The sequence below is a fragment of the Tamandua tetradactyla genome, chromosome 11, assembly GCF_023851605.1.
Source record: "Tamandua tetradactyla isolate mTamTet1 chromosome 11, mTamTet1.pri, whole genome shotgun sequence".
Lineage (NCBI taxonomy): Eukaryota > Metazoa > Chordata > Mammalia > Pilosa > Myrmecophagidae > Tamandua > Tamandua tetradactyla.
In genome coordinates this window covers 53,610,499-53,636,743 of record NC_135337.1, presented here as the reverse complement: position 1 = coordinate 53,636,743, position 26,245 = coordinate 53,610,499, and the positions used below count along the sequence as shown (strand labels likewise).

The window sequence follows — 26,245 nt, the reverse complement described above, 5'->3', positions numbered from 1 at the left end:
CATTGTAATAAAGGCGAACTTTTTCTTAAAGTCCCTTTTATTTCTTTCATGGGTCATGCTTTTGGTGTTGTTTCCAAAAACTCAAAACCAAATCCAAGGTCACCTAGACTTTCCCTATTTTCCTCTAGAAGTGATATAGTTTTTCATTTTATATTTAAGTCACCTAGATTTTTTTCCTATGTTTTCTTCTAGAAGTTTTATAGTTTTCATTTTGTATTTAGGCCCATTTTGAGTTAATTTTTCTTTCTAATGTCTTGTTCCCTTTTGCTCTTTTTTACACATGGATGTCCAATTGTTCTAGTGTCATTTATCAAAAAATCTATTCTTTCTCCATTGACTTGCCCTTGCCTGTTTGTCAAAGACCAGTCAACTATATTTGTGGTGAAACTGAGTAATGTGAGTCCTTCAACTTTGTTCTTCAGTATTATGCTGGATATTCTTGGTCCTTTCCCTTTACATATAAGCTTTAGATTAAGTTTGCCAATTTCTACAATAGCTTGCTGGAATTTTGAATGAGATTGATTGAATCTATAGATTAATTTGGGGAGAACTATCATCTGAACAATATTATGTCTTCCAATATATGAACACAGAATATCTTTCCACTTATTTAGATCTTTGATTTCATTCATCAGATTTATAGTTTTTCACATGTAGATTCTTTATATGTTTTGTTATATTTGTACCTAAATATTTATTTTTAATATTATTGTAAATGTGTTTATTTCAAATTCCAATTGTTCATTGCTGGTATACAGGAAAATAATTGACTTTTGTATATTAACCTTGTATCCTGCAACCTTGCTATAATCACTTATTAGTTCTAGAAGATAGTTTTTAAGACTGTGGAATTTTCTGCATAGACAATCATGTTATCATCTACCAAAGAAAGTTCTGTTTTGTCGATGTTGAAAGTTACATATGATGTATCGAGTAATAGAAATTGAGTTTAATAGTTAATCTATTTAAAGGAGTTGTGATATGATTAATATTTTCTGTAACTATAGGTGCCAGGGTACTCAAATTCCTCAGTGTCTTTGTTTTTGCTTCGCTCTTATAGATGCTATGTCTCCTGGCTCTTTCTGCAGTTATTGTACTGGAGCCCTGTTGATGTTGTGATAAATATCTTGTCAATGTTGTTGTAACAAGCCAAAAGCAGATCAAAATTGAAAGTAATGACGTTTGAAAGCAAGTCCCACATGACTACAGTTTGTTCAGTGTAATTTAATTGCTCTTTAATTGCAGCTTCAAATACATCTAATGCACAATAACCAGGACAGGGAACACAATGTATTTGAAGGTGGTGGATATAAAAGTCTTTGAAATCCATTGGCTGAGAGCTTGTGGACTGCAGGTGAATAACCTAAATTGGGAGTCAGGTCCCAGATGGCCTATAGAAGAGGATCTAAAGCCCTAAGTGGCAGGAGACACTAATCAGACTGCAGGATGTCTAGGAGAACAGCAACAAGTTTTTTTCTAGCCCAGAACAAGCACTGCAGCTAGAAGTCAGGCTGGAGGCCAATATGCCTCAAACTAAATCTACACTGGGTTTTATAAGTAGTGCTAATCTGACCGGCGTTAAACCGGTCCATATCATTTCTTTGCACAGATGTCTGGTTACCACTTATTGCTGTGTCCACTGTATTAAAGAACACAGCACAGGATGTGAAATGCAGACATTACATATAATCTTACTGATCAAAGTATTTTTTTCAAAATTCACCTGGGCAGGCGTTCCCTAATTACCTAGTGTTGGGGATTGAATCATGTACTTCGCAAAAGACATGTTTGTAATATTAATTCACATTCCTGTGGGCATGAACCCATTCATAAATAAGACTTTTTGAAGATGTTATTAGTACTAAAGGTGTGGCCAAATTAAATTAGAATGGGTCTTCATCCATATTACTAGAGGCTTTATAAAGGAAGAAATTCAGACGCAGTAAGTCACGGAGAGCCACAGGAAAAAGCCAGAAGTCTGGGAAACTAAAAGAAAAGATACAAAGAGAGAGAGATTGCCATGTGACAGGAGGCAGATATACAAATCAAGGAACCCATGAATTGAGGCATATCCGCACCAGAATGTTACAGACTTGAGGGAGAAAGTGTGGCTTCGCGGATACCTTGTTTATGGACTTCTATCCTCCCGAACCATGAGCCCATATATTCTTGCTGTTGAGCCAGTCGGTAAGTGGACATTGTTGTAGCAGATCTGGCAAACTAAGACACCTGCCTCCTATTGATTATCTCATTTTTGAGGAGTACTTACATATGGTAAAGTACATGAATATAATGAATATGGCTAAATGAATGTTTACCTGTCACAACCCATTTAACCACCATTCAAATAAAAATTTAGAATCCGATAGTTAAGTTTGTGTACCAACTTGGCTTGATTATGGTGTCCAGTTGTCTGCTCAAGCAAGCACTGGCCTGATTGTTACTGTGAGGGGATTTTATAGACGGATTTGCACCTATAAACTGTTGTTTGCACCTATGGCTGATTGCATCCATAATAAAAAAAGATAGTCCTCAGCAATGGTGGCTGTCTTCTCATTCTATCAGTTGGAGGTCTTAATTTCTGCTTCTATTTCACCTAGCCAGCTTCCCCTACAGAACGTAGCTTCACCCTTGGTGGAATTTCCAGCTCGTAGCCTTCTCTAAGAAACCTGACACAGAGCTAATCCAAATGGTAATGTGAGTCAATTCCTGTAATAAACCTTTTATATTTATTCTAGGACAGAATATTCCCACCCAGAAGTTTCTCTTGTGTCCCCTAGTACTCAGTGTCCTCTTTCCATGAATAACTAATAGTTAACATATATTATCATCAATTAGTTTGACTTGATTTGAAGTACTGTAAACAGAATCATGATTTGTATTTTTTGTATCTAACTCCTTTTGCTCTAATCATGTCTTGAGATGCATCTATTCTCTGTGTGTCAGTAGTACTCAGTTAATGTTAACATTCTTCCACTGTGAACATTTCTTTATATGTTTATGATACACATAAGCATTTATTTCTTTTGGATCTATAATAGGAATTTCAGAGATATTATATATATTATATATAGAGAGATATAGATATAGGTATACATATCTTAACTTTAGTTGTATGTGTATGTGTGTGTCTGTATGTATATATACACATCTTAACTTTCATTAGAGTTTTAGTAGCACTTTAATCCTTAGAGATTTTCCAAATCTTTATACCAATATACATTCCTATGAACAAGACAAGTGAGTGCACAACTTAGATATTGAGTAACTATGTCATAGAATAGTGAAATAAATTGAGCAATGTCTAACATGAGCTGGGATTTAATTAGGTAACATGGAATTAGCAATGGTCTTATCCACTAACTTTTTCCAAATGCAGCTAAATGAGTAAACAAGAACTTCCCAAACTAACACAAAAAGAAATAGAGAGCAGACTGACTGGCAGACCAAACAGCCAATAACAACAAGGAGCTAACCTAGCACCTCATGGCTTAGGGATCTATCAGCCACCGCCAAGCTCACCCAAGCTTCCCCATCACCTACTCATGTTCAGCTGGTTGCCTGCCTGCCAGCTGACAGCTGGCAACTCTGGGAGGAGCCCTGGCAACCACTTCCTTAGATTCTAGGGATGTGAAGACAGCTGCACAATCAGCACCGAAAATTGTGCTCAAAAGCACCACCAAGATGTCTCTAAATGAGCACTTTACTAACATGCTGAAGAACAGAGGCCAGAGAACTGACAGGCTAAGGTGCAGGAACAACAGCAGCTTGCCAGGGCCAGATGGAGAATAGACCTTCCGCCCAGATAGCAGTGAAACTGGAGCAAAAGAGTTAAGGCAGCGCCTGGGTAAGAGTAACATCCAGCACGATTCAGCCCTCCCATAGGGGTCCTGGCCAGGGGAGCAATCGGAGGAAGGGCCTGTGCAACATGCCACGAGAACCCCACTTAGGAGGGGGATGTTGCTCCAAGGTCACAACCTGCTCCAAGGTAGATGAGCCGTAGCTCCCCAAATGCCCTTAAGATGTGTTGTTTGGGTCGCAGAGGTCCTGGGAGACCCGGCCTAGGGCATGGAGCTTTCAGTCCCGACGGAATGGGTAGTAGAGCTTGGGGTATGATAGGTAGGGGACGAGGGCGCATTGGAGGCAGAGGCTGTGGGAGAGGTGCTCTTGCTTGCCCTGTATTGACCAAGAAGCAGCTGGACAACCAGTTGGATGCATATATGTAGAAAATCAAAGGACACCAGGAGGCAGAATCGGATGCCTCCTTGGCGCGGACAGATCCTGAAACCAATGATTGATTAAGCCTGCCCACCCTCCCAAGAGAATGTCTTGTTACAGTCACTACATCAGTAAATGATCTTGGGACAACAGGTAAGAAGAAATCTGATTGATGCTGAAAGACCTATCACAATAGGCTATGGACTGATTTGCCATATGGACAACTTAGTGCATTTAGCGTGTTCCTTTTACTTTTTCTTTTCTTTATTTTTTTATTTTTTGCGTACCCAGGCACCGGGAATCAAACCAGGTCTCTGGCAAGGATAGTATGTGAGAACTCTGCCACTAAGCCACCGTTGCACCACCCTCCTTTTACTTTTTGATAACTGTGTTGTATGAAACCCTTTTTTCCTTAATTTGGTTATATATAATTTTGTGTGTTTTTTTGTCCCAGATTTCTCTTTAAATATGATGCATTGGCCTTGTAGCTTGGCACCCTCTTCCTTGCCCCATATCATAGATGCTCCGGCATTCTCACATTTCCTCCAGTCATCTCTGTGCCTCCAGAAAGAGCCATTTAGGGTACACTGTACAATCAGTGTGATTGGGAGGTGAGTGTGCCTCCCTAATGTCTGGATTTCTTAGGTGTAGTTCTATTCTATGTCTTTAATGTCCTCTTAGAAGCGTATAAAAAATCTAAAGCTCTAAAGTGCATTCTTCTGCTTTGATAATTTAGTGTAGCAAATTGGGAACACTGACTTATTCACAGGGCCACATAACAGGTCACAAGGGGTGCCCGCTCTGATCTGGTTAAAGTCATTACTGCATGTGTTGACACTACAGAGGTGATAGAGTGCACAGGGTTGGGTATGTGCACTTTCTATCCTTGAGTGAGATTAAGAGAATGTCCTCTTGACTTTATATCGTGAAAAAAAAGGGGAAAAAAGAAATAGTATAGACTTATATTCTAAATAAACTTATTTCTAAAAATAAATGTGAATAGACCAATAACCATTAAAGAAATTGAAGAATTGTTCTAAAAAATTCATAAATGGAAGTCTAGAGTTAGACTGCTGTTTTGGTTACACCAGTAACTAAAGGAATAGAGTTTCTAGTCGCATGCGAGTATTTATAGAGAATTGGATGGAAATAATACTCTCCGACTTATATTATTAGGTTAGTATAACTTTGATTCAGAATTCCAAAAGGATACTCTTTCAAGCAAACAAAGCCCCATCACACTCAATAGAGATACAAAAATAATTCACAAAATATTGGAAATTAAAATTAAAATTTCCAATATATTTAAAAACAATATCTCAAGTCTATATTTGATTTGTATCAGGAATGCAAGACTCTGCAAACCCTGATCACTCAAATAATTTACCATATTACCTTAAGATATAAAATCATATAGTAATTTAAAATCTCAGAGGCAAAGCCGTTGGATAAATTGAATATCCATTAATGACTTTAAAACTGTCTTAGCAAACTAGCAAACTAGTTATGCAAGCTGATAATGATTTTTAAGAGTACTTACTATATTAAACATCACATCCTGTCATCTTTGACATATCTGCTAAACTTGAAAATAAGAAAAGAATGCTTTCTATACAAATTCCATGTAATATTTTACTCAAGGTTCTAACAAAGATTAAGGCAAAAATAAGAATAAAATTTATTTTAAATTTATTGCACCTGAATAACAACAGTATTTTAAAATCATATGTACAGTCTCAAAGACTCTAAGGATAAAAATTATAATTAAGAAAGATTAACAAAGTAGCTGAAAAATAATATATTGGATGAAGAAAATTAGATGACAATTCTCCGTACGTCTCTCATATTTATGCATGTCTTTTGAGCAGCAGCACTGACTGCTTCTGTTTGGAGCTAGCTTTTAAGAGATTTTGTAAAGCAAACAGACTTGAAAGTAAAGATACTGTCCACTCTTCTCTTCCCCACCCCAAAGCAAAGAGCAAGTTTATTTATTGTACAGTGTAATAGATAATGTCTTCTTCAGGGTCAGAGTTCAGGTGTACTCGCTGCCCATTATAACAAATTCAAGTTCCTTAAACTCAGAGTTCCTCTGCTATAACACATCCCACTGCATGTGTGCCTATATTCTGACCCTTTTGTGTTCCCATGTTGGAAATGGAATTCAGGGGATTTTATACAAATGCTAAAACTCTGGCTATTGGCTATTGTTACGAGTGATAAATTGGTCTTTGTCTCGCTCACAGAAGTTTTGTTATCTTTTGTCAGCAGCCATGAAACTATGGCTTGCTAACTCTTTAACTTGCAAATAGGGTAAAATCTGAAATCATTCACCATACTTGTCATTGGCCTTATTGCATATCCACAAGGAAATAAAAATATAAGGATAAAGCAGAGAAGTAGCTAGCACATAGCTAAAAAGTATTGTTATCTCTGGAAGATGGAAGGGAGAAGGATTAAATGAAGATGTACTCAGTAAAGTCTCTGGGGCTATGACAGCATTATACTTCTTCACCTAGTTTGTAGTTAAATGGATGTTGAATTAATAACTTTTCTTCAAACTAGGAGTATATGTTTTATGTACTTTTCTTTATGTTCTCATGATAAAATTTGTTAAAAATAGATAAAATATTCCCTGTAGGCATATATACTTAAACACTTAAGACTTGGCATGTAGCAAATGCTGGATAAGTTTTGGAAACAAAGCAGTGTGCACAAGTTTTATGTATATTATAATACAGAACTGTATTAAATATAAAACAATAAACCTAGAAGAAGACAAAACTAAATGCTAATATTTATCTCTATAAGTGCAGGTTGTTTCTTTAGTCTCTTCCTCTACTTATAACTTTGTAATTTTTCTCTAATTAGAATCTGTTATAAGTGGGATAAAAATGTGGCATTAAGTTTAAGAAAATAAGACAAAACAAAAATATTATAAAGCAGTTTCTCTATTAAATTATGTACTATTAAATTATGTGGACCACTCATAAAAATCTGCTGATCATGTTGAAACAGTTACCAGTTTATGAGCAATAGAGGTACTAGGCATGATACACAATTCCTCACACTAGAAGCATAAGGCGAGATTCAAAAAACACAAGAAAGAGTCCAGTCTAGAAGTCTGACCCAGTACCTGACCCCCTGAGAGAGCTATCTGGAGAGCTTTACAAAGGCACTTGATAAAGTATATCACTGCCCCAGAATGCTCAAAACTCAGTCATTGCAGTTATTTTTTTTCATTTGTTTTAGTAATAATAATAATGGGGTAATAAGACAGAATCTAGGAATAAGCGAGGAAGGATACTTTCCTAGAGCCTTCAGAGGGATCATGGTCAGTGGACATTTTGATTTCAGACTTACAGCCTCCAGAATTGTAAAAGAATAAATTTATGTTGTTTTAAGCCATATAGACTGAGATAATTTATTAAGGCAAGCCTAAAAAATGGTAACGGATACCCTTCCCTGTCATCATTCATTTGCACCCTCTGGAGCATGACATCACTGTTTCTGTTTATTTTTAGGAAAAAATAATAAAAATTGAAATTCTACTTGGAAAGCTTTGTATATTGTGGTCATGATATCCCCAATTTTTTGCATGATTATATCACCCTTTATACCTAGAAAATGAACTCAACACAAAACTACGCGTCCTTTGAAAGCAGCAACCTCAGACCCTTTTTTTTTTTATGTGCACCACTTGGCCCTTCAGACTTTCCTGAATCCTTGGTGCTATCAGCCATTCTTCATGCCTGTAGCAGGTTTGAAAAATGGAAATCCCTACTTTCCACATTCAGTGACACCTAATGAGTATCTGGCTTCTTGTACCACAATCTCCACTGCCTACCAGAGTTAACAGAAGATCTGCATTGCCTATATTTCATCATACAGCAAAATTTGGGCACTAGGGCAGCTTTGGAAAGAAAATGAAAGCCAAAGAGACCCTAACCGAGCCTCAGGGGGCTGAAAATAAATGTAAAAATCAAGACATTCACTCAGGAGACAGTAGTGACAGAGATAATAATATCCCTCTGTATGATTCAGCCTATGACTCAGCCTATGGTACAGCCATGCCACAGAATGTGGTACAGCTCAATCTGCTTTAAAGGAATTTCTTTGAGGAGAGCTGCGAGGACTGGAAGCTACTCACTCACTATAAGGAAGTTATTAATGAGCTGCCAGACCTTGTCCAGGACCTCCTCCTAGATAGGGGAAGAAAGCTATGAGAAATTTTATCCCTCACTTACCTGGCTGGCCAGTTTCAATGAGGTTGATAAAGGGGAATTCTATTCTGGCTGTAAAAAGGCTTCATGAAAGACTCAGAAGTCACCCTCTGGCATGGAGACAAACATGAGTGAAAAGAAGAGTTATGGGGTTGTTCCCAGACCTTCAGATAAAGTAAGAGCCACAGACAAGGCTCAACTGATTAAAAGCCAGGATATCCTGACATCCAAAGGGTATAAGTCTACTGAAGATGTGAGCAAGGTGGAGGAGGAGGAGTGGAAGCCAATGCCCCTCCGTTCAGAAGTGGGTAAGTTAGCTGAAGATGTGAGCGAGGAGAATTGGGGGCCAATAGACTTCCAGTGCAAGTCAGCTGAAGATATGAGGGATGGGGTGAAGAAGCCACTTGATGTCTGCAATGAAGCTATTAATGACCTGAGCCAACAGTTCAACACCCAGCACCTCCTCAGTGATGGGGAAAGAAAGCTAGATACCAGAATTGGGACCCATGGTTCCCCTGAGAAATTCTGTCCTGTACTTGCCTGGCTGGCCAGTATCAACTGTGTTGATAAAGGGGTCTCTCATAATAAAAGCTTGTTTGAGAAGCACTTGTGCAGGGAACTTTTTGTTTGTTTGTTTGATTTGTTTTTCACCTGAGGAATTTTATGCTGGCTGTAAAAAGGCTTCATAAGTCACTGTCTGGCATGGAGACAAAGCCATTCGCCCTCCAGTCGGAAGAGGGAAGTCAGCTGAAGATGTGAGTGAGGAGGAGGAATGGAAGCCACTCTATCTCTGCAAACAAATAAAAATAGAAAATAGTGTACAGATGAAGAAGAAATTGAAGAGAGGGATCTGAACTTCAAAAACTGTGCAAAGATTAAAAAGGTGAAAGGAATGAAGCAGGAACGTATTAACTCCTCAAATCCAACGACAACTTACATGTTGAAGAGAAATGGTGCCGTGAACATCTTGCTCTCTGAGCATTCAGAAGACTGTGAGATGGGAGAGGAAGCTTAGGATGCCGAGAAGATGTATGCGATTGAATCCCTCTTTCAGGAACTTCATTCACAGGACCCTCAGCCTTCTCAAGGCAGGTTGGCAGGAGGATAATCTGGAAGTCTCCTGTGAGTTCCCTCCCTCAGCTCATTGTTTGGCCCACCAAAAATAAGCAGCATTAAAGCTTGTTGCATATGATGGCATCCCTGTGGTTTACAAGGTGAAAGGACAGGAGGGCTCTGAAACCACTTCCAGGAGGCTTCAGAAGAAATATACTGTGGCCAAGCAGGACGAGTGGAGTCCAAGCAAGCATCGTGCAGGTCACGGGAAAGTGACTCCGAGGGACCAAAAAGGAAAGGGCGCTACAGGCTAACAAATAAACACAGAGATTCAAGGCTGTAAAACTTTGGGAAATACCCATCTGAATAAGAGGAAACAAATTAAGCTCCAACTGCCAAGAGCAGAACATTGCATTGTCTTCATGGGAAAGACCATGTGATTTCTCTCGGTGGAACCTAATAACACTCTTGTGTATTAACTAATAAGTTGACAAAAAAAAAGGCATAAAGACTTTTGAATTCTAAGTTGTAAGGCAATAAATGGAATTGCATATCAAAAAAAAATCATCAATAAAATTTGAATAATAAAATTCAAAGGTAAAACTTCCAGTTTCAGTCCAGTATTTAAAGAACGTGGAATTAATCACTCATGTCCTCAGAAAAAGAGAAACACTGAAAACCTGAAAATCAACAACTCTTCTTATATTCATGAGAGAATTGGGACCATAGGGCGAATCAGCGCTCTGAAAACTGAAGGGTCTGGGAGATACATGGAATCACAGCTTACCAGACCAGAAAACCTCTGTTGGACCCAGCACTTGGTAAGAATGCTCAAGGGGAAATTGACTAATTGCTGGGGAGTATGTGTAGGCTAGCTCAGGAGTAAAAGAATCCCCTGGGGAACCACCCTTAGAAGGACCCCCACACTTTCATGAGTTGCCTCAAGAAGCTTCGCCAGGTTCCCAATGTGAAGATCAGAGAAATACCCCCTTGTACTTCCAACAAGAGAAGGGGAAAAGAAATCAGTTTTTAAATATACCCAGAGCTTTCTGTTCTCCTTAACAATAACAGTCCTCAAGGGAAACTATTTACCATAGTCTAACCAATGTGGGTTTTACCAGCAGCTAATCAATGTGGAGAAAGAGAAATACCAGCTGCAAATCCCTCTAGGCTTTGATATGGGAAAGGGAAACAAAAGACCCTTCTCCCAACTCCTGTAGCCTTCTTGTCTCACCTAAGGGGGTGGTGGTGAAGCTGTGACACTTTTGTGAAGGTCACAGCTCAGGGGCACAGCTTCTTTAAAAAGGAAGAAATCATAAGATTATAGAATGCTTCCCTTCTCCCCACATCTTACCACCACATCAATCAAGCTTTTGTATTATAGCAGGAAGTTAGAGTTTATAGCTGAAAAGACCTGTAAGGCTCATACCCTATTTATAAAAGGGCACAAAATGAAAACCAGAGACTGCAGGGGAGACCAAAAAGGACACCAGAGGAAATTTTGGGCTATGTCCCCTATAGCAAACAGTAAACACTACCTAATCTCTGGCCAGATAACCAGGAAATCTCACCCTAAAGACCTATTTACCTTAGTTCCTTTTACCCCATACATCATTTCCAGCTTTCAGCAAAATATCACAAGACATGCTAAAAGGAAAAGGAAAAACCTTCACAGCCACCTGAAGAGACAGGGCAAATGTCAGTATGAGATGCTGATATAGTAGGCATTTTTGAATTATCAGACTTTGAAATTAAAATACCTTTGATTAATATGCTAACAGCTCTAATGGGAATAAAAATGGACAACATGCAAGAACAAATACATATTGAAAGTAGAGAGAAAAAAACCTCGAAAGAATCAAAAGGAAATGCTGGAAATCAAGTATTGTAACAAAAATAAAGAATGTTTTTCATGATCCCATCAGTACACTGGACAGAGCAGAGGAGTCAACAGGTTACAGATATTCCAATAGACATTTCCCAAACTGTAAAGTTAAAAAAATAAAAGAGTGAAAAAAAATTGGAACAGAATATTTAAGAAAGGTGGGAAATTGCAGAAGCTGTAATATGTGTGTAATGGAGAAACTAGAAGGAGAAAAAAGAAAGGAGCAGTGGAAATATTTTAGGTAATAATAACTGAGAATTTTCCAGCATTATTGAGAGATGCCAAACCACAGATCCGGGATGCTCATAGGCAGGATAAAAATCCCCCAGAATCTACACATAGACGTATAATACTCAAAGTTCAAGAAATTAAAGACAAAAAGAAAATCTTGAAAAAAGCCACAGGGAAAAGAACACCTTACCTATAGAGAAAAAAGATAAGAATTATGTCAGTTTTCTCCTGAAACCATGCTAGTAGAAAGAGAGTGGAGCAAAATATTTAAAATGTTAAAAGGAAAAAAAAATGTAGATCCTTAGTTCTATGTGTAGTGAAATTATCTTTCATAACTGAAAGAGAAATAAAGAGTTTAGCAAAAGTTTAGGGAATGTGTTATCAACAGTCTTTTCCTCCAAGAAATATTAAAAAAGATAGTGACTTCACTGAGATGATGGACTGAGATGCTCCAGGTGCCATTCCCCATTGAAATTTAAAACAGGAAAATAAAATATGCAGAACCATGTTTCTCAGAGCTCCAGAAAAACAGTTAAAGCACTATAGTACATGGATAAGTGCTAAATCAAGAAAGAGGCAATTTAAAAATAGTAGAAAAACATCATAGCACTATTGCTGACCCTTCCCTGCACCCTCCCAGCTCTATGTGGAGCCAGTGCCCACTCCCAGTGGGAGTTCCTGGTCCTAGTTCTGGAGGAAACAGGTAACCCTTGTGCATGTACTATGGTATATGTATGTCTGTACCAGTTTGTCTGGTGGCAACATGAAGAATTGAACCAGGACACTTATTATAGACTTACCATACCAGAGCTCATCCAGCACAGAGAAGTAGCCAAGAAGCTATATGCTTTAAAAAAGCCATAAACTCTCAGCTGTCTGGGACAGAGGATTACTAGCTTTATGACATAGAATAGAGCACCCAGTATCTAGAGGAAAAATTGTTTCTTAGAGCAAGAGTGGACATTCAGTTCTGTGAAAATGAGGGAATTCCTAAGGTCACATAAACATGCCCAGGACAAAACACATGCTCATCAAAGACCAGAAGGATCCTGTGCTTTTGCCTTGGGCTGTTCTTTAAACCAACTGTTACCTATCAATCAATTACCTTTCATAGTCTTTGCAGGCACTTGTGCACCCCAATCTGCAGACTGTGAAAGATATTGATGGATTGATTGACTGATTGACTTTTGGTTAGTTCCTGTCACTCAAGGAAATATCAGTCATAACACTAGCTGCATACAATCTTCCATTTATACTATTTGAAAATACATATATACTATATGGAAAATATAATCAATAAATACAGCAGTCACTAAATTCCAGAGATGGAACATTAAAGATTTAAAACTCTTAGTAGGGTAACGAAGGATTATAAAACATTTAAAGAAACAGAAAATGGTGGTCCATGCCAAGGAGAAAGAAAAAAGCATTAGAAACCATCAACAAAGAATCAACAAGAAAGACCAGACCCAAGACATATCAAACACTTTTTAAAATGTTCATAAATATGTTCAGGATGTGAAAGAAAACATGAACAAATAACTACAGGAAGTAATGAAAATGATGGATGGCAAAAAAGAGACTTTCAATAAAGAGATAGAAATTATAAAAAGCAACCAAACAGAAATATTGGAGCTGAAGATCAAAATAACTAAAATAGAAAATTCCCTAAAGGGTCAACAGAAGATTGTAGATAGCAGAAGAATCAGTGAACTTGAAGATAAGGCAATCTGAGGAGTACAAAGAAAAAAGAATGAAGAAAAATGAACAGAGCCAAGAGACTCGTGGAACAACACATGCATACAAATACAGGTATTATGGGAGTCCTAGAAGAAGAAGAAAGGAAAGAGAGAAAGACTACTTGAAGAAATAATGGCTGAAAGCTTCCCAAATTTAGCAAAAGACATAAATATACAAATACAAGAAGCTCATTGAACTCCAAACAGGAAGAACTCAGAGATCCTCCCCAAGACATATTACAGACAAAATGTCAAATGCCAAAGACAAAAAGAGAATCCTGACAGCTGCAAGAGTGAATCAATACATCACGTGCAAGGGCCCCTCAATAAGATTAAGTGCCAGTTTTTCATCAAAAACCATGAAGACAAGAAGGCAGTTGGATCACATGTTTGATGTGCTGAAAGGAAAGAAAAAATGTCACCCAAGCATTCTATGTCTGGCAAAACTATCTTTCAAAAATGAAGGAGACGGGGGTGCAAAGGTAGTTCAGTGATAGAATTCTCACCTGCTATGTGGGAGACCCAGTTTTGATTCCTGGCCCATGCACCTCCCCCACAAAAATTTCAAAAATAGTGCTGCAATAATGGAATAGTCACAAGGGAAATAGAATGAAATGCGACCCCCACCATAAAGCATACAAAAAAAATGAAGGAGAAATTAAGATGTTCACAGGCTGGCTATACAGCAAAATTTCTTGATAAAAGCATTTCTTGATAAAACCACTCAGAGAACTAGAAATAGAAGGGAAATTCACTAACAAGATAAATAGCATATATGGAAAATACACAGATAACTTCATACTCAACAGTGAAGGACTGGTAGCTTGTACTGTATGATCAGGAACAAGGTAAGGATGCCCACTTTCACCACTTTTATTAAATGTTGTACTGGAAATTATGACCAGAGTAATTAGGCAAGAAAAAAATAAAAGGTACCCAAATTAGAAAGGAAAAAGTAAAACTATCCCTATTTGCAGATGTCATGAACCTATATAGAGACAATCTTGAAGAATCTATAGGAAAGTTACGAGAGCTAATAAATGATTTCAGCAATGTGGCAGTTATAAGACCAACAACAAAAAGTATCAGTAGTGTTTTTATTACCCCAGCAATGAATAATCTGAAAAGATAATCATGAAAACAATTCCATTTACAATAGTGACTAATGCAATACAATATGTAGGAATTTGTAATCAAGAATGTAAAGGATTTGTACATAGAAGACTAAAATCAGCATAAAAGCAATGAAAGAAGACCTAGATAAATATAAAGGTATCTCATGACATTAAAATGTCAATTCTACCCAGAAGGATTTACAGATTCAATGCAATCAAATCAAAATTACAACAACTTGCAGTAATGGAAAAACTCTAATCATCCATTCAGATGGAAGTGTTAAGGGGCCCCAAATATCTAAAATCATCTTGAAAGTGAACAAAGTTGGGGGACTCACACTTCTCAACTCCAAAGCTTAATACAAATATATAGTAATCAAAGTAGTGTGGTACTGGCATAAGTATAGACATATGGACCAGGGAAGTTGAATTGAGAGAACAGAAATACACCCACACATCTATACCCAATTGATTTTTGACAAAGATGCCAGTGCACTCAATGGGGAAAGAATCATCTTTTTAACCAATGGTGCTGGGAAAACTGTATGTCCATAGAGAAAAAAGAAAATTGGATCCCTACTTCACAACATATACCAATAAACACGAAATAGTTCAGTAACCTAAATATAAAAGCAAAAACTGTAAAACTCTTAGAAGAAGCCATAGAAAAATAGCTTCAGGACTGTGTATTAGCCATTGGATTCTTAGATCAAAAGCATGAGCAAGAAAGAAAAAATAGACAAATTTGAATTCATTAAAATTAAAACTTTTGTGCATCAAAGGACATTATAAAGAAAGTGAAAAGAAAACCTAAAGAATAGGGCAAAAATTTTAGAAACCATATATCCTCCTTTTGGCTTTATGGATTTTTTCTATTAAATAAATACACATTTTTATATTTCATTCATTTCTGATCCTTAATATGTCCTATCTTTTCATGTTAAAAGTACTGTGTTTCTTCTAATTTCTTTATCTGGATGTTTAGAAATTTATATCACTTAAGACTATAAATTTGTGGACAATGAGTTAACAAAACTTTCTTTCCTTCCTGGTCTAAAGTGACCTGGGTCAAACTTCTCTCATTATTATTCTCATGGAAACCTTGTAAAATTGGAATTTCAGCTGTGTTACCAAGCAACACTGAAATACTTAGCGCTAAGAAAGGACACCAAATAACAGGTGGGTACTCATAACTTTGGGCATTTGGGAGTGTAAGATGTGTCCCTCCTTGTGGATTACAAAGAAACTATGCCCTTTGGCTATTAAAGGACAATTGTTCTGAGTCAGGTGACTTCGTACCTACACAGGGTGTTGATAATTTCACCTGTCTGTAACCTGGTGGGGCTGGAAGTGAACTCTGGTCTGCTCTCAGGACTCATACTGCCTTATTGCGTGTCCCACTTTCTGTCTGGGCTCTTTCCTCAGCTAAATGATGGGATGCCACTCATCGTCTGTGTGAAAATCCCTCTAAGCAACTTAATATCCTCCAAGTCCAATTATGTCCTAGTTTCAATTGTGATTTCTTCTTTGATTCATGAGCAATTTGAAAGCACACTACTTAATGGGCGCTTTCTAGTTAAGTTTTTGGTATCGAGTACATGATTCTACTATGATCATACGGTATACTTCGCATCGTTTTGATTCTTCAAAATTTGTAGAGGCTCTTTTTTTAGTCCAGTGTTGCTCCATTTGCTGATTGTTCTGTTTGCTTGTATATTCTGTCCTACAGTATATTCAGTAGTGTAGATGCAACAAGTTGATCAATTTTTGTTAAACATGCTGTTCAGATTTCCTTCCTGATTTTCTTTTTGTCTACTTGCTCTGTCAATTACTGAGAATTGGGTCAAAGTTTCCACCTGTTATTGAATTGTGTGTTTTTCTTTTTAATTCTGTTGATTTTTACATTTTATGTATTGAGGCTATGTTATTAGATGTATAGAAATTTAGAATAGGTGCATTTTCTTGGTGAACTTACTATCATTTTGAAAGTTTCTTTTTAAAGTCTGGCAATGTTTCTTTCCATAATAGATAATTTATCTGATTTCATGCACACACAAACACACACACACAAACATACCATTTTCCTTCACCAGCTCCTTTCTGATTACAATGCATTTCCCATTCCTTTTACCTTCTATTTTCTGTCTTCTTACATTAAAGGAGTATCTTTTTCAGTCAGTATGTAGTTTTGTTTGTACTATTGCACAGTGTTTGTCTTTTAATATGAGCAACTAGCCTTCACATTTAATGTATTCATTGATATATTGGGGATTAAATCTACTATTTTACTTCTAATTTTCTATTTTTTCACCATGTTTATGTTCCTTTTTCTCTCTTTTGCCTTTTTTTGAATCAAGTGGTTTTTATTATCATTATTTTTATACTATTCATCCTCTCTATTAGATTATTACCCACACATTCTTTTTCCATTCTTTGGTTTATCCTTGAGATTACTGCATGCATCCTTGACTTTAAAGTCTAAGCTAAATTGGTAGTTTCACCACTTCCCAGACAGAGTTAGGGTCTTGGGAGCCTTGTCTTTATTCACTACACCAGCAATCACTGGTAAATTGTTGAATTCCTCCCTCCCTCCCTGAGCCTCTCTCTCCCTCATTCCATTCCTCTCTTTTTTCCTTCCTTCCATTGCTGTGGTCTCATGTACATCATTTCCTTCTACTTGAAGAACCTTTTCAATGTTGCTTTTAGCACAGGTGCACTGGGGTGACTTCACTGCCTTTATTTCATCTTCATTATGAAGGGCATTTTCACTGGCTGTAGAATTTTAATTTAGCAGTTCTTCCAATATTTTGAAGTAATTTATGGTCCCTGGTTTCTATTGTATATATTGAGAGGTAAATTTTTGGGTTAATTACTGATCCTTTCAATGTGTGAAGTACTTTTTGAGTCTGCAGCTTCATGTGCCTCATCAATTTTGGACATTTTTTTGCCTGTACGTCTTCTAATGTTGCTTCTGCCTAAAGCTTCCCTCTCTTTTTGGCACTCGGTGGCATACCTGCTAGACCATTGCTACATCTTGTGTGTTTCCTATACTTTTCTCTGAATTGTATTTTCTTCTATCCCCACTCTGGACTTTTCTATACTGACCTTTTAGGACAATCACTTATATAAACTGTCTGAGATCATTATAGAGGAAAAAATAAAAGTTAAGCTACAAAATTAAGTGTAAGTTTAGGTCTCTGAGAAAGTGTTCAAAGAAAAAATCTACAACACTAAAAAAAACCTCTGGCAAGGCAGTGGACCTAGAGAACAATGAAGAACGTGGTGGGGACGTACCCAGATCTAAAGGGAAAAATGGAATCCACACCCTGATCATAGGTTTGCACAGCTGGGATGGAGAATATCGGTTTCTATCTATTACATACGTACTAAAATAAAACCAAATGGAAGTTAAATTACCTTGAGTAATGAACTCCCAAAGGGAGGGGCTCTGGGAATAATAGCTGTCTATTAATTCCCCAAATAACTTATCACTTGGCTGAGCATCTACCTGTGAGACACATGGGACTGCTTAGACTTGTGTGATAGTCTTCATGGTAATACATAGTCTGCCCCAAAACTGAGTTAAATATCATCTATTTGCTATTTCCTGAATCATCTTCCATCATTCTTTTTGAATACTACCATATAAACTTTTGTGGCGGGTGTGGTGTATGTGTGTGTATGTACTGTTTCTATTTGTGTAAGACACAGGGATTGTAGGTGTTTGTGGTTCTTAGTTTGCTAGAGCTGCTATCACAAATCACACAATGGGTCTGATTAAACATTGGGAACTTACTGGTTCACTGTTTTGAGGCTAGAAGTCCAAAATCAAGATATCGATAAGTCTTGCTTTCTCCCCAAAGAATAGTATTCCTGTGCTCCTTCCAGAAATCTTTGGGGTTCCTTGATTTGAATTTCTGCCAATCATCATATGGGATGCCCTCTCTTTTCTCTCTTTGTGACTTCCATTTTATCATATAATCCATATGAAGGTGAACCCTGTTTCAGATGACCACACGTGAACTTAAAATAACATCCTTTAAAGGTTTCATTTACAATAGCTTCCTACCCACAGGGAAGCAGATTAAGATAAAGGACATGTGTTTGTTGAGAAACATAATTCAATGTACAATAGTGAAGAAATAACTTTGTGAAGAAGTCTTTAACTTTTGTTTTTAGACCCTAAGTAATATTGGGGCAACCTTAACTTAACAACTGATATGATTAAGATGTTTAACTGGGATCTTTGAAATGCAAATTCAACAAAATAATAAATATAATAATTATTATAATTTTATATGAATTTCTATTAACAATATTATTAATAAATAGTTCAAAAATTAGCGATTTTAAAACATAAGTTTTAGTAACATTTCACAAACTTTAAATATGCTGAGTTATGTTTACTAAACAGCTTAATAAACTGCTGCTGAAGCCACAGGATATGATAATCTCTGACATGGTTTGTTGCACTGGAAACACCATAGGAGACAAATTTATAAATGTTGGAGATAATCATAAAATACTGATAAGCAAATGACTAAATGACCTAATTTAAACCATTTTGCAAAATATTTTGAGATTTTTCACTAGAAATGAAGGACTGAGTATAAACAAATAGAGAAAAGAAAAGTTATAACACATTTTGGATTGTAAATATTGCTGATTTTGTTCATGCACTATCACTCAAGTGGTGAATAGAAACCTTCAACCCTTGGCTATACTTTGCTTTTCTGCATATTTAAAAGACGTAAAGTTTTTTGAATAAAGAATGTGGTATGAAGATGAGAGCTTGTAAAACAGAAAACAAGGCAATGGAGATTATAGTAAAGTGAGGGAACTCTAGCAAAGAAAGAAAAAATCTCACAGAAAACTGTACATAACTGATAAATTGAAAATGCTTCAATTTACAGAATTAGAAAATTGAGAATAAATTGAGTAGTTGATATGGAGGTTGTAGGAAATGGTGAAACAACAGAAACTAGCATGTAGCAATTTGTTGCTAGGAGAACTTTTTAATGTCAGGTACTCCAATAGAGGCTACATTTTATAGTGAGTGGTAGGAAGGGTGCAGGGATTAAAATTAAAAGTCAAAAGTGTTTATGATTAATGGGGGAGAACTATCCAGGTTGTCATTATCTTAGAAACATTTTTCTGGTGCAGAGTCAGAGGAGTCTATTCAAATTCATGGGAGAAACACCTGACAATAATATTGCTATCAAGAATTATGAAGGATTAGACATTTACCTTACTTTCAAGTTAACAAGATAGATTACCACTGTTCTGTTAGTGCTAAGAGAAGACATGAGACTCCTGTGTCAGAGACAAAAGAGAATTTATCATTCACAGCACTGGTGGTAGCCAGAGTATCAATATTTTTCTGCACTGGTTCTCCAAGCTCCGGTTCTCCCAAGGAAACAAAAAGAGTGCCAGTTGATGTCTGTGGGTCTGTATCACAGCTGAGGAACCCTGAGTTTAGAAGGACCCAATCTTTATAACGGGCTTCCATGAAGCCACCCAAATTTTGTCCCAGAGGGAAACATTATTTTGTAGAAAAGTAAACAAATCTGCCTTTTGTTCTGTCAGCAGACACAATGCTGCTCACTCTGCAAATATCTTTGAAAAGATAGCCTAGAAAAAAATTATCAATGTCTCTGCTCGCAAGACGTGCAGAAACATGAACAATCTGTGCAGAATAATATCCCAATACTGGCATTTCACTACCTGCCCAGTACTGTTAAACAAATATTTTGTGAACAATGGGTGTTTATCTTCAGAACAACTCTGTGATCTGGGTGTCCTGTTATTCTCATTTTAATGAGGAGGAAAATGAGGCACAGAGATAGTTAGTAATTATTAGCTGGTATGTGGCATTCTGGCTCTAAAGTCCTATTCTTAACTTCTACAAATGTTTTGGGAGAAGCTTTGAGTAAAGACATTCTCAATTTTTTTTTTGCATAAAGCATCAGAAGAATATACATGCAACATATTTTCCATGTTTCTTGGAGTGATGGATGTGTGAGACAAGAAAAAAGAAAGTAAAAAAAAAATAGGAATTCCATGCGCCCTAAAACAATGGCAAATTATAAAATGTAAGTTGAAAATAACTGGAAAATGGTGGGTTTTTACACTGTAACATGGGGAAAAGATCGTTTCAATGAATGATGAAGGAAAAAGAATAGAAAATATATGGTGACTAAGTTCCTACTGTTTGTCACTTCCCACTAAGGAAAGAATAGGTTTTATTAGTAGAAAGACAACATAGTATGACAGTATATTTGTTGTAATTTGGTCTCTATTTATATTTAACTCTTTAATAAACTGTATCTCATTTCTTTATAGAATGACTTCAAATTCCCAGCCAATCTTTTTGCTGTATTTGACTTTTTTTTTTTTTACAAAGATTTACTTAAGTTGCTAATGAAGGCTAGCCAGTGTTCTAGGTGTGAGAGCTTCTAGTGGCAAAAGAGACAAAGTGTTTTCCATAATCAAGTTTACATTCTAGTGGGGAAGACAGAAAATAAACAGATAATCACATATGAAATATGTTTTCAAAGAATTTAAATGCAGTGAAAAAAGCTACAAAAGGATAATGGAAAAGAGAATGAAAAATGTTAGCTCAAACAAGGTGTTCATGCAAAGCCCTTGTGAGAAGATGCTTTTTGGCAACAATCTGAATGAAGTGTCTTTCTAGAGTACTGAATCGGTTTAGGCAACGTGAGCAAGAATTATCCACATACAAGCAGTTCTACAAAACTGTACTTTCGGGTGGGTCTAATCTATTTTCGAAACTATGCCAACAAACAGCAATTAATATGAAAGTCAGTGGTAGAGACAGGAAATTGTGTTTTTAACCAGAAATAATCATAAACTTTACAGGTAGCATGGCTTCTGTGACTGATTCATCTTTGTTTACCTAGTTTGCTTTGTTTTGTTCCAGCCAGCAGATCCCATCCTGGCATCGTCTGCTTTGCGGTGGCTGTAACATCAACTCCTCATAGCTCTTTGTACAGAGTCGGAAATGATAGCCTCATTATCTGTAAGGCAGTCTGGGTGCGCGAAGACATCCAGTTCCTACCTGCTATATGATCTTCAGAAAACATCTCAGTGCTAGAAAATTTTAGATCCAGCTTGCTAAAAATGGATGCAAGTAGCCCAGGAGCCATATGGGAGGGCACTGAATGCAATTTCAAATGTGTTTCCCACAATAGTTGAGGAGCAGAGGAAGACATCAAGGGTTCTCAAGATCATGGTGATGATTATAGTATCGCAGGCGGCAGTGACTAACAGGGCCTTGATGTAAGAACAGACCTGTAAAAAGCTGTCCTCACCATCCCTCAGACCCAGCCAACTACAAAGAAGTGGTGTGCTTTATTTTTAAAATAACACTGGTCTTTCCCTAACACAATTATAGATTTGTTCATTTTATTGTATTGTATATTTCCTCCTTAGGGCTGGAAGTTACTTTCTTGGGTTCACTCTGGTTTCCTAGTGTGTAGCAGAACCTGTCATAAAGTCCAATAGGTGATTAAATTTGCCAAATAAGTGATTTAGTTCTCTAAACTTCCAGTATTCGAATGTTTAATGAAAGTTTTAAAATAATATTTTAGTTTATTCACCATCTTTTATTTGATGGTGCAAAAAAGGATAGTGGGGGAACTATGAATGGTAACACTAGCCCACTTTCAACTATTTTTTGTTCAAATGAGCTGGAATTGATAAAAAAATAAAAAGAGAAAACACAATCAAAACAAAGCAGAATAACTCAGCAAAAAATGCGCAAGCCTTAAAATATTAAACTTAAAAGGAGAAGCAAAATCAAATTTAAAAGACTGCTGGGGCAATTCTGAAATTGGAAAATATATCACCAAATGATATTATGAAGTAAAGGATTGAGAAAATAAAAGTGGGTGTATAAACTGCACGTTTGGGTTTTGTTTTTTTGGTTTATTTTTCCCAAGTATTGGTTGGTAGAATCAACAACTTCTATCTCTTAGCCTCCTGGATTCTTGTGACATACTTGAAAGGCTGGGGCACCATTACTTTGAAAGGCCATACATAAAGGAAGCTGGTTATAATGCTGGTTGGCTTCAGAGACAGACGATGTTGGTTTTGAATTCAGATTCTAACACTTTCTAGCTGGTCACTTTGGGCAAGGAAGTTAGTTGACCTCTTTAAGCCTCAGATTTCTTTGCATTACAATAAAGACAGCATTAGCTAACTAGAGTGTTGCTGTGAGCATCCACGTGATAAGTCATATAATGCTTAGCCAATTACTACGTAGTTAGTGATCAATAACTGGCATTTATTATTGATAAAGGGGATGTTCTAGATAGAAGCATAATGAAAATTGATTCTAAAATGAATAAAATGGTTCTTCATCATTGGTGTCAAGAGCACTCAAAGACCTCTTGGGCAGATGGGAGCAGTAGATAAGGAAGCATTACTATGTGGGGAGCTCTGATCAGCAGTGCCAGCCTTATTGACCTGATTGGATATTAGCCTGAAATTCTGAGTTAAGTCTGTGGGTTGTCAAATGTAAGTGCCAGGGAAAGAAATTAACATGCTCTGTATACTTACTATGTATCAGGCACCATTCAGGCTACATAACAAGTGCTACCTCCTTGAATTTGCTTCTTATAGTGACCCATTTGCCATGTCTTTAAGAAGAAGATATGGATCTCAGGATGATAATAACTTGCCCAAGGTCACACACAATTAGCAGAGGACCCATGTAGCTCAAAAGACATTCTCTTTTCACTCTGCCATACTAAATCACCTACTTTGGAGTCACTGGATTTTCCTCTAATTATGAAGCATCAGTTTCGGGGATGAGAAACCAAGTGGAACTGAACAGTGAAGTACGTATGGTGAAATGCAGATGCTGTCCAATCCCAAAAGTTTTGTTGTTGTTTAACCAAAGTGAATTTGTTTATTCTGAACAGCTTATTTCAAGAGCATGTATTTGTTTTCATAGTTACTCTACATCCTCTTTAGAGGAAAACTAAAGTTTCATTGTATCCGGCAGGCCTAAGGAAACTACCTAGTGGCCTGGGAGTAAAAATACCACAAAGCACAAGAAACACCTTTGCAGGGTTTGTAAACTGGATTATCAACTCATGTTACATTTGGAGCATATAAACCTCTAAGCACATACAGGCTGATGCTGAATCTTCATTCCAAATTACTAAGATAGGGACTCTGACCAGATCTATTTAGATCAAGAAACGAGTCATAATACATCAAGTGCAGCCATAGGCCCAGTGTTTTCAGTTTGCTAAAGTTGCCGAACGCAATATACCAGAAATGGATTGACTTTTCCAATGTGGGTTTAATAGTTTACAAATTTACAGATCTAAGGCCATGAAAATATCCAGATTAAGGCATCATCAGGAGGATACCTTCTCCAAAGAAAGGCCGCTAGCATCTGGGCTACCCCTGTCACTTGGGAAGCACATGGCTGGTGTCTGCTGGTCCTTCTCCCCAGGTTCTGGTTTCAGTGACTCTCTGTGCTCTCTGGATGTTTGTCTCTCTGAACTCTCTAGGCTTTTTTTCTGCCTTTTATCCTCATAAAGGACTCTAGTAAGGGATAAATGTGCACCTTGAGTTGGGTGGGTCACATCTCCATGGAAATAACCTAATCAAAAGGTCCCAACCACAATAGGTCTGCACCCACAGGAATGGATCTAAAGAACATGACCTTTTCTGGGGTACATAATAGATTCAAACCAGCACATCTGAGGTCATATAGTACGAACATAGTACGTGGGACTCAACTCATTCACATGGGGAGGGAGTGGGAAGGGGAGACAGATCCTTGAATAGAAAGAAGCTATCTGTCCACAATATATACACGTATCTAAATATTTTACAGAGAATTCGAGATGACTCACTACCCATTAATAAGCTCAGTTAAAAAAAAATTAAAAATACGTAAAAGCTATTTGGATGCAAAAATCTGCCCCAAGTCCTAGCCACAGTTTTCAGTATATGTGCATGTGCATGCACACTCGTGCTAATGCTACTGAAACCATTTTGCCTCCTATTTTTGCAAAAGTGGGATATGTTGCTTTAAACAGCAGCTGCATGATTTTCTGTATGTAAACAAAAAGTCATTTTACTGAAGAAAAAGAAATGTGGACTACATAAGGGAAAGGAGAGGCCAAGAGTATGCCCAGCAGGATATATTGTGTGTAATGACTTGATCTTTCCTGGCAGATGGGGGCTCAGTAAACAATATCCTTTAATAATATTTGCACCCTGTGCAATTCCATGCTCATTCCATCCTGCCTTTTCCTTTGCTGTGGTCAGCACATGTCTGCCTTTACAGTATGAGGTCAAAGGTACCAGCTGTAGTAAAAGGGAGGCTGTAATGTATATGCCACTCTATTAAAAACCAAGAAATGACATCCAAACTTTATGTACACTTGCTGACAGGCATTTATGATAATGACTTCCAAGGTTTGCTGACACTGATTTGATTCAATCTGTTGGTTTCTGGTTCATCCATTCCCATTAGAGTGCTTGTTTACAGAGCCAAATACTATTGCTAAACAGGAATAATTCTAACATGTATTTTGGTGTGAGAAATGAAAGTCCTACCAAATGCTATGTTTTGTTTATATCAACAAGCTTTTATTTTCCTATGTAATGATTTTGGGAGCCTTAAAATCTAGAAGCTATGTTATAAAAAATGAAGGTTTTTAAAATGAAAAATCAACAAGTCATGCTTTTTAATTGCATGCCCAGCATTATAGCAAAATTAGTCTGTCTATGCGCCTAACTATCTTATCTACTTATCTATCTATTGATAGATCAATACATTTACCTTTACATTCATAAAAGTAAAATATGTGTATCTATTACTCAGTTTAGAATTTTTCCAAACTAAAATTAGATTGTTATTTCTTCTTATTTTGATGGTAAAGAAATCTATTTCCATAAATAAATATATTCAGTAAACTAGTGTAATGAGGATTTATATGATTTTTAATAGAGATTCAGAACAATTTAATAGTTGATAGTATAGGATTTGGAATAAGACCTTCATCTTTTTCTATATTTCTTCACATAAGTCACTTAAGTAGTATTTGCATCAGTTTTCTGACTGTGAAATGGCAAAAGGAGTTTTGCAAGAACTAAAACTAAAATGTTTAGCCCATATACTAACAAAAATTAAGTAATCGATTAGCGTTGTTTGTGGTCACTAATAATTTTAATAATTATTCAATTATTAATGGGAAATTACATTATTAATTAATAATTAGTGATAAAATAATGCTGTCAAAAATAAACTAGACAAGAAATACACACTGCAGTTTTGAAACAGAATGATACCTTTTCAATAAATACATTCATCATCAATACACCTTATTACTCACTTCTCATCCCAAAATTAAGCCAATTATTTTATTGATTCAAATAATATGACTAGAAACTGAAATAAGAACATTTGTCTGTTGTTAGTAACAATACCTGTAGGCTGACTAAACAAATAAAATCACCTTTGTGACACAATGCATTCCTCCTGAAGACTTTTAAATGAATTAACTTAAGAGGCATGAGAATAACAAGAAGTAAGTTTGATCTTACATGAACCCAGAGATTTCTTTAAAAATAATCAGACTTGATATTTTAATTTTCACATAGGAAAATATAATGTAAAATTGACTTTAACATTGAGAAGACATATAAGTCACCTAAATAACTTATGGTTTATATAAACAGTTGAAAGAAGAAAGTAGACAGGAGTAATATTTATTCTTAGAGGAAGAATAAAAGTGA

General features: G+C 36.6%; 1 long non-coding RNA gene and 1 pseudogene across 1 annotated transcript; both read left to right on the top strand.

Annotated features, from left to right (window-relative positions):
• Positions 1-2,153: 2,153 nt before the first annotated feature.
• On the top strand, positions 2,154-4,298 carry LOC143649123 (chromatin target of PRMT1 protein pseudogene; annotated as a pseudogene).
• Positions 4,299-15,585: 11,287 nt separating this feature from the next.
• On the top strand, positions 15,586-22,476 carry LOC143649525 (uncharacterized). Its single transcript, XR_013159085.1, has 3 exons — positions 15,586-15,640; positions 20,425-20,553; positions 21,402-22,476. It is a non-coding gene; the product is annotated as an uncharacterized LOC143649525 (long non-coding RNA).
• The last annotated feature ends 3,769 nt before the right edge of the window (positions 22,477-26,245 follow it).